At 44.1% G+C, this 6,989-nt stretch overlaps 1 protein-coding gene across 7 annotated transcripts in view; it reads left to right on the top strand.

The window, feature by feature from the left end:
• Window positions 1-594: 594 nt before the first annotated feature.
• The window catches only part of APBB2 (amyloid beta precursor protein binding family B member 2), a 184,386-nt gene continuing 177,991 nt past the window's right edge, over window positions 595-6,989 (top strand). For 4 of the 7 annotated variants that reach the window (XM_058192356.1, XM_058192353.1, XM_058192354.1 and 1 more), the window contains exon 1: window positions 596-760. The gene's annotated coding sequence lies outside the window, so the exon portion shown is untranslated. Of the gene's footprint in view, window positions 761-6,989 lie in introns of all 7 variants that reach the window. The other 3 variants (XM_058192355.1, XM_058192349.1, XM_058192357.1) reach the window with 2 other exon arrangements.

Genomic DNA, 6,989 nt, shown 5'->3' with positions numbered 1-6,989 from the left:
AGGGGAAGAAAGAAGGGCAAGAGGGAAAAGAGAGGGAAGGAAAAAGGGGAAGATAGAAGGAAAAGAGGGAAAGGAAAAGGGAGGGAAGAAAGATGGGAAGGAGAAAAGGGAGAAAGGAAAAGAAAAAGGAAGGAGAAAGGGGAAGAAAGAAGGGAAAAGAGAGGGAAGGAAAAAGAGGGAAAGAAAGGAAGGGAAGGAGAAAAGGGAGAAAGGAAAAGAGAGGGAAGGAAAAAGGGAAGAGAGAAAGAAAAAGAGAGGGAAAGGAAAAGGAGGAAGAAAAAAGAAGGGAAGGAGAAAAGCGAGAAAGGAAAAGAAAAAGGAAGGAGAAAGGGGAAGAAAGAAGGGAAAAGAGAGGGAAGGAAAAAGAGGGAAAGAAAGGAAGGGAAGGAGAAAAGGGAGAAAGGAAAAGAAAAAGGAAGGAAAAAGGGAGGAGAAAGAAAGGAAAAGAGAGGGAAAGGAAAAGGAGGAAGAAAAAAGGAGGGAAGGAGAAAAGAGAGGGAAAGAAAGAAAGGAAGGAAGGCAGGGCTCCTCCTCCTCCACCGGCTCCTCCTTGCGAGGCTCCCCCGCGGCCGCACCGCGTCGCCCTCCGTCCCGCCCGCCTCTCCCGGCCGGCCCTTCCTTCCCCGGGAGGCGGCGCAGGAGGCGAGGCGAGGCCGCGGCCGGAGGCCGGAATTGCTGGCCGGGAAAGCGCAGAGCCCGCGCACCGTTTCCGGAGGCGCCGCTGCCGCTGCTGCCGCCCAGGGCTGGAGACGCCATCCAGGTAAGGCCGGGGAGCCCCGCGGGAGGGAGGGAGGGGCCACGGCCGGGCCTGCTGGGGAAACTGCGGCGCCTCTTTCTTTCTTTTCCTTCCCCTCCCATCTCTCTTTCTTTCCTTCCTTCCTTCCCTCCCTCCCTTCTGTCTCTCCTTCCTTCCTTCCCTTCCCTGTTTCTCATTCCTTTCTCCCTCCCTTCTGTCTCTCTCTTCTCCTTCCTTCCTCCTCCTCCTCCTCCCTCCTTCCTCTCCTTCCTTTAACCTCCTCCTCCTCTGTCCTCCTTCCTTCCTTCCTTCCCATCCCTTCCATTAACCTTCCCATCTCTACTTCCTTCCTTCCTTCCTTCCCTTCCCTTCCCTTCCCCTCCCTTTCCCTTCCCTTTCATCAACCCTCCCATTTCTATTTCCCTCCCTCCGTCCCTCCTTCCTTCCTTCCATCCTTCCTCCCTCCCTCCCTCCCTTCCTTCCATTAACCTTCCCATCTCTATATCCTTCCTTCCTTCCTTCCTTCCTTCCTTCCTTCCTTCCTTCCTTCCTTCCTTCCTTCCGCTCCCTTTCATTAACCTTCCCATCTCTATTTCCTTCTTTCCTTCCCTTCCCTTCCCCTCCCTTTTCCTTCCCTTTCATTAACCCTCCCATCTCTATTTTCCTCCCTCCCTCTGTCCCTCCCTTCTTCCTTCCTTCCTTCCTTCCTTCCTTCCCGTCCCTTCCATTAACCTTCCCATCTCTCCTTCCTTCCTTCCTCCCTCCCTCCCTCCCTCCCTCCCTCCCTCCCTCCCTCCCTCCTGCCCTCCCTCCTTCCTTCCTTCCTTCCTTCCTTCCTTCCTCCCCTCCCCTTCCCTTCCCTGTTTCTCATTCCTTTCTCCCTCTCTTCTGTCTTTCTCTCTCTCCTTCCTTCCTTCCTTCCTCCTGCTCTCCCTCCCTTCCCTCTCCTCCCTCCGTTTTTCCTTCCTCTCACCCACCACCCAATTTCTACCTCCATCATGAACCACCCCCTTTTCCGCCCAGAGGAGAGCGGGGAGGGGGAGGGCCCATCTGTTGGTCCCTCTCTCTGGCCTGGGCATCCCCATCGTCTCTCTTTACAGACAACCTCCCCCACCCCTCCTTTCCTGGTTCGGTTCCTGAACCTTGGATGCTTTTGATCTTGGGATTTGGGGGCCTGGGATTTTCCTCTTTGGGGAGCCATGGGGGTGGGCTTTCCAAGGAAGAAACAGAAAGGCAGCCTGGGGTTGAGTTATCCCACTGCATCTTCAGGAGGCATCTGAGGGAGAGGATCTGGAACAAATATATATATATTATATATTCGTTTTATTTTGTTTTATATATTGTTTTGTATTAATATTTGTGACATATATATGTGTGTGTGTGTGTGTGTGTATATACACATATATACATACATACATACATACATACATATATATAATGTCAAATATATTGTATTGCATTGCAAGCCGCCCAGAGTCATCTCTCAGCAGTACATAAATTTAATAAATAAAAAGGAAAGAAGCTGTTGGCCCTGTACAGAGGGACTCCTTCCTCCTCTGTCCCCTCCCCTCCTTTCACCTCCCCAAAATTCTTTCAGCAGTCTGGAAGAAACCCCCCCCAAAAAAGAGCCTGCCACACCTGCCAATCCAGGAATTATAGAGAACTGAGTTTAGAATTAAAGGGCGAATAGAATAGAATAGAATAGAATTAGATTAGATTAGATTAGATTAGATTAGATTAGAACAGCATAGAATAGCATAGAATTAGAATAGAATAGAATAGAATAGAATAATGGAATGAAGAATTAGAACAGAACAGAACAATAGAGGAGTGAAGAATTAGATTAAAATAGAACAGAACAGAACAGAAAAGACTATTATAATGGAATGAAGAATTAGAATAGAATAAAATAGGATAGGATAGGATAGGATAGGATAGGATAGGATAGGATAGGATAGGATAAGATAAGATAAGATAAGATAAGATAAGATAAGATAAGATAAGATAAGATAAGATAAGAATAGAATAGAATAGAATAGAATAGAATAGAATAGAATAGAATAGAATAATGGAATGAAGAATTAGAGTAGAACAGAACAATAGTGGAATGAAGAATTAGATTAAAATAGAACAGAACAGAAAAGACTATTATAATGGAAAGGATTAGAATAGAATACAATAAGATTAGAATAGAATAGAATAGAATAGAATAGCATAGCATAGCATTAGTATAGAATAGAATAATGGAATGAAGAATCAGAATGGAACAGAACAGAACAATAGTGGAATGAAGTATTAGATTAAAATAGAACAGAACAGAACAGAACAGAAATAAATGGAATGGAATGGAGTAGAATAGAATTTTTTATTGGCCAAGTGTGATTGGACACACAAGGAATTTGTCTTTGGTGCATAAGCTCTCAGTGTACATAAAAGAAAAGATACCTTCATCAAGAATCATAAGGTACAACTCTTAATGACATAAGGTACAAATAAGCAATCAGGAAACAATATCAATATAATGGGACAAAAAGCACAGGCTGTGTTTAAATCGAGGGTCTCCAGCCTTGACCGTTTAAAAACTTACAGACTTCGACTCCCGAAATTCCCCAGCCAGCCATGCTGTGATTAGGGCATTCTGGGAGGTGAAGTCCGTAGGTCTTAAAAATGGCCACAGTTGGAAATAACCCCTCCCCTCCCCGTTTTTAACACTTGCACCACACTTACACGACTGCATCTGATGATTTTCTGAACAAGTGAACAATGGAGCGTCTGGGACCAGAAAGCCAACCAAAATAAACAAAATTAAAACCTGCCCAATATCAGTACAGAGAGCTAGCTGCAGAAATAACTGATTGTTATTCAGCGTTTTGCTTGCTTAATGTTCTCCTGGATTGTTTTTTGTGTGTGTGTGTGTGTTGGTGTGTTCTCCTGGTTTGTTTGTTTTTTTAAGTGTGTCTGTCATTCCTCTGGATGTATTTTCGTGCAATTTTGGGCAGAAAGTCCAATACGAAAATAGTAAGGACAAATAACCAAGTAATGTAGAAGGATATGAATAGCTCGGCCGTAGTGGATGTTTATTTAAGTAACGTTGAGATGTCGCTTATGTCCTGATGTTTCCTGTTCTTCGTTGATTAATAGTGTCTAATTCCACCCATTCCCTTCCCAAAAATCTAGACAGGATGCAGCAGTCTTTGTCATCGGATTTTTTTTTTTTAATGGCTGCTGGTTTTTTTAATTTTTGGGCTGATTTTATTGGTATTTGGTGCCTGTGTAAAAGGTATTATGCAAGACTTTGCACAAATCTTAAATAAGTAAGCTTAAGATAGGTCTGTGTAATTCACTGCACAGTCTGAAAATTTAAGAATATCTGCAGGCTGTAACAAGCCCAAGATTCTCCAGGCAGCAGCTAAACCACAAACCGTAACTCACAAACCACGATGGCTGCATTAGCATGGTATGGGAAACATATAGTGGTTTGGTTTAGCATGAAATCTAATCCTGGGTAGTGGTTTTATGGCTAGGCTGTTAATCGTAGGATTTCTTCTTAGTAAGGCAGGAAAAAAAACCCATGCTATGACTTTGCAGGGGTATTTTCCTAAGCTCTATCGACTTATTTGATGATCTCCTCCAGAGGAAATCTGTTTGGGATATCGAGTAATTTAATTAAAAAAAGTCACTTGGCCCAGCAGCCCCACTTTTTCAAATCGGATGAAAAGAAGAATTTGAAGAACCGTTTTAAGATGGGGAAAGACAGATCGTATGCGTGGCCTCCCATTTTAGAACAAGAGCGAGTAATTCATGACCCCAAATCCAATTTGGGGGCTTCAGAAACTTGTCCCAAAGGTTTTTCGTTCCCCCCCCCCAAAAATGCAACTGGACTTTCTTGGGGGTTCCCCTCCCCCTTGGAAAAATTTCGCTTCTCATCCAAGAAGCTTCTTCGAAGGGAAGGGAAGGGAAGGGAAGGGAAGGGAAGAGAAGGGAAGAGAAGGAAGTACATGGATGAAGAAGGGAAGGGAAGAGAAGGAAGTAAATGGATGAAGAAGGGAAGGGAAGAGAAGAGAAGGAAGTAAATGAATGAAGAACGGAAGGGAAGAGAAGGAAGTAAATGGATGAAGAATGGAAGGGAAAGAAGTAAATGGATGAGGAAGCGAAGGGGAGAGGAGAGGAGAAGAGAATAAATGGGTGAGGAAGGGAAGGACCTCTGGTGGCTCAGACTGCTAAAATAGTCTGTTATTAACAGCAGCTGCTTGCAATTACTGCAGGTTCAAGCCCCACCAGGCCCAAGGTTGACTCAGCCTTCCATCCTTTAGAAGGTAAGTAAAATGAGGACCCAGATTGTTGGGGGCCAGAAGTTGACTTTGTATATAATATACAAATGGATGAAGACTATTGCCTGACATAGTGTAAGCTGCCCTGAGTCTTCGGAGAAGGGCGGGATATAAATGCAAATTTTAAAAAAAGGGAAGAGAAGAGAAGGAAATAAATGAATGAAGAACGGAAGGGAAGAGAAGGAAGTAAATGGATGAAGAATGGAAGGGAAAGAAGTAAATGGATGAGGAAGCGAAGGGGAGAGGAGAGGAGAAGAGAATAAATGGATGAGGAAGGGAAGGGAAGAGAAGGAAGTAAATGAATGAAGAACGGAAGGGAAGAGAAGGAAGTAAATGGATGAAGAACGGAAGGGAAGAGAAGAGAAGGGAGTAAATGGATGACGAAGGGGAGGGGAGAGGAGAGGAGAAGAGAATAAATGGATGAGGAAGGGTAAGGAAGAGAAGAGAAGGAAGTAAATGGATGAAGAAGGGGAGGAGAGAGGAGAGGAGAAGAGAAGAGAATAAATGGATGAAGAAGGGAAGGGAAGGGAAGAGAAGGAAGTAAATGGATGAAGAAGGGGAGGGGAGAGGAGGGAAGGGAAGAGAAAAGAGAAGAGAAGAGAATAAATGGATGAAGAACAGAAGGGAAGGGAAGGGGCTTCTTGGATGAGAAGCTAAATGTTTTCAAAGGAAAAAAAATCAAGGAAGTCCAGTTGCACTTTTGGGGCAACCATGACCTGGATGATGGAGAATCTCCATAAGCTTTCTGCAGCTTGCTCTTTTTGAAATAGGAGATCTACTAGTCGTTCTACTGTGTGAGGTTTATAACTAAACAACAACAACAACAACACTCCCAAATGTTAGACCTTCTCATGCTTCCAAAGATCAAAACAGAAATTCCATCAGAAAAAAAAGGGGGGACCGCCTTTGCAAATTAATGAGTGTGATTTATACTCAAGTCAGTTTAAAATCTCTCGCGAAAATGAATCAGAATGCAAAAAAAAAAGGCACCCATTTCCCAGCCATCCACCCATCTTGTTAATGCTGACCGAGAATAGCTGGCTTCCGTTCAGCTGATCTGTGATTCTACTGATTTACTGAATGAAACCCAGTTGCCTGATCCCCTGGATTTAGCCAGCATTAGTGGATGATATAAAAGACGTTTAATCCAGACGGTGGTGTGTTAGATTAACAGATTAACAGAGTTGGAAGGGACCTTGTAGGTCGTCTAGTCCGGGGGTCTCCAACCTTGGCAACTTTTAAGACTTGTGGACTTCAGCTCTGGGAGTTGAAGTCCACAAATCTTAAAGTTGCCAAGGTTGGAGACCCCTGATCTAGTTTAAACCCCCTGCCTAAGCAGGAGACTCTACACCATTTCTGACAGATGGCAGTCCAGTCTCTTCTTGAAAACTTCTAGTGATGGAGCTCCCACAACTTCTGAATAAGAACAGAATAGTAACAGACTAACATAGTTGGAAGGGACCTTGTAGGTCATCTAGCCCAACCCCCCTCCATCCAAGCAGGAGACCCTCCGCCATTCCTGACAGACGGCAGTCTAGTCTCTTATTTATTTATTATTTATTTATTATTTATATTTTTATACCGCCCTTCTCTGAAGACTCAGGGCAGTGTACAGCCAGAATAAAACAGTAACACAGCAGTTAAAAACAATATATCAATAAAAATCTAATTCGATTTGGCTAAAAGTTAAAAGTAATAAGATAAAAATTATAAAAGACCCTATAAAACCCTATAAAACCCCATTAAAATTCCCATTGGGCCAGCCCTGCTCGATGAAATAAGAAAGTCTTGAGCTCGCGCTTAAAGGTCCGGAGGTCAGGGCATATGCGTAGCCCCACAGATAGTTCATTCCACAGGGCAGGTGCCCCCACCGAGAATGCTCTTCCCCTGGGAGCCGCCAGCCGGCATTGTTTGGCTGACGG

This window comes from Ahaetulla prasina, chromosome 8 (genome assembly GCF_028640845.1).
Source record: "Ahaetulla prasina isolate Xishuangbanna chromosome 8, ASM2864084v1, whole genome shotgun sequence".
Classification (NCBI taxonomy): Eukaryota; Metazoa; Chordata; class Lepidosauria; order Squamata; family Colubridae; genus Ahaetulla; species Ahaetulla prasina.
This window is presented reverse-complemented; position numbering and strand designations above follow the sequence as displayed.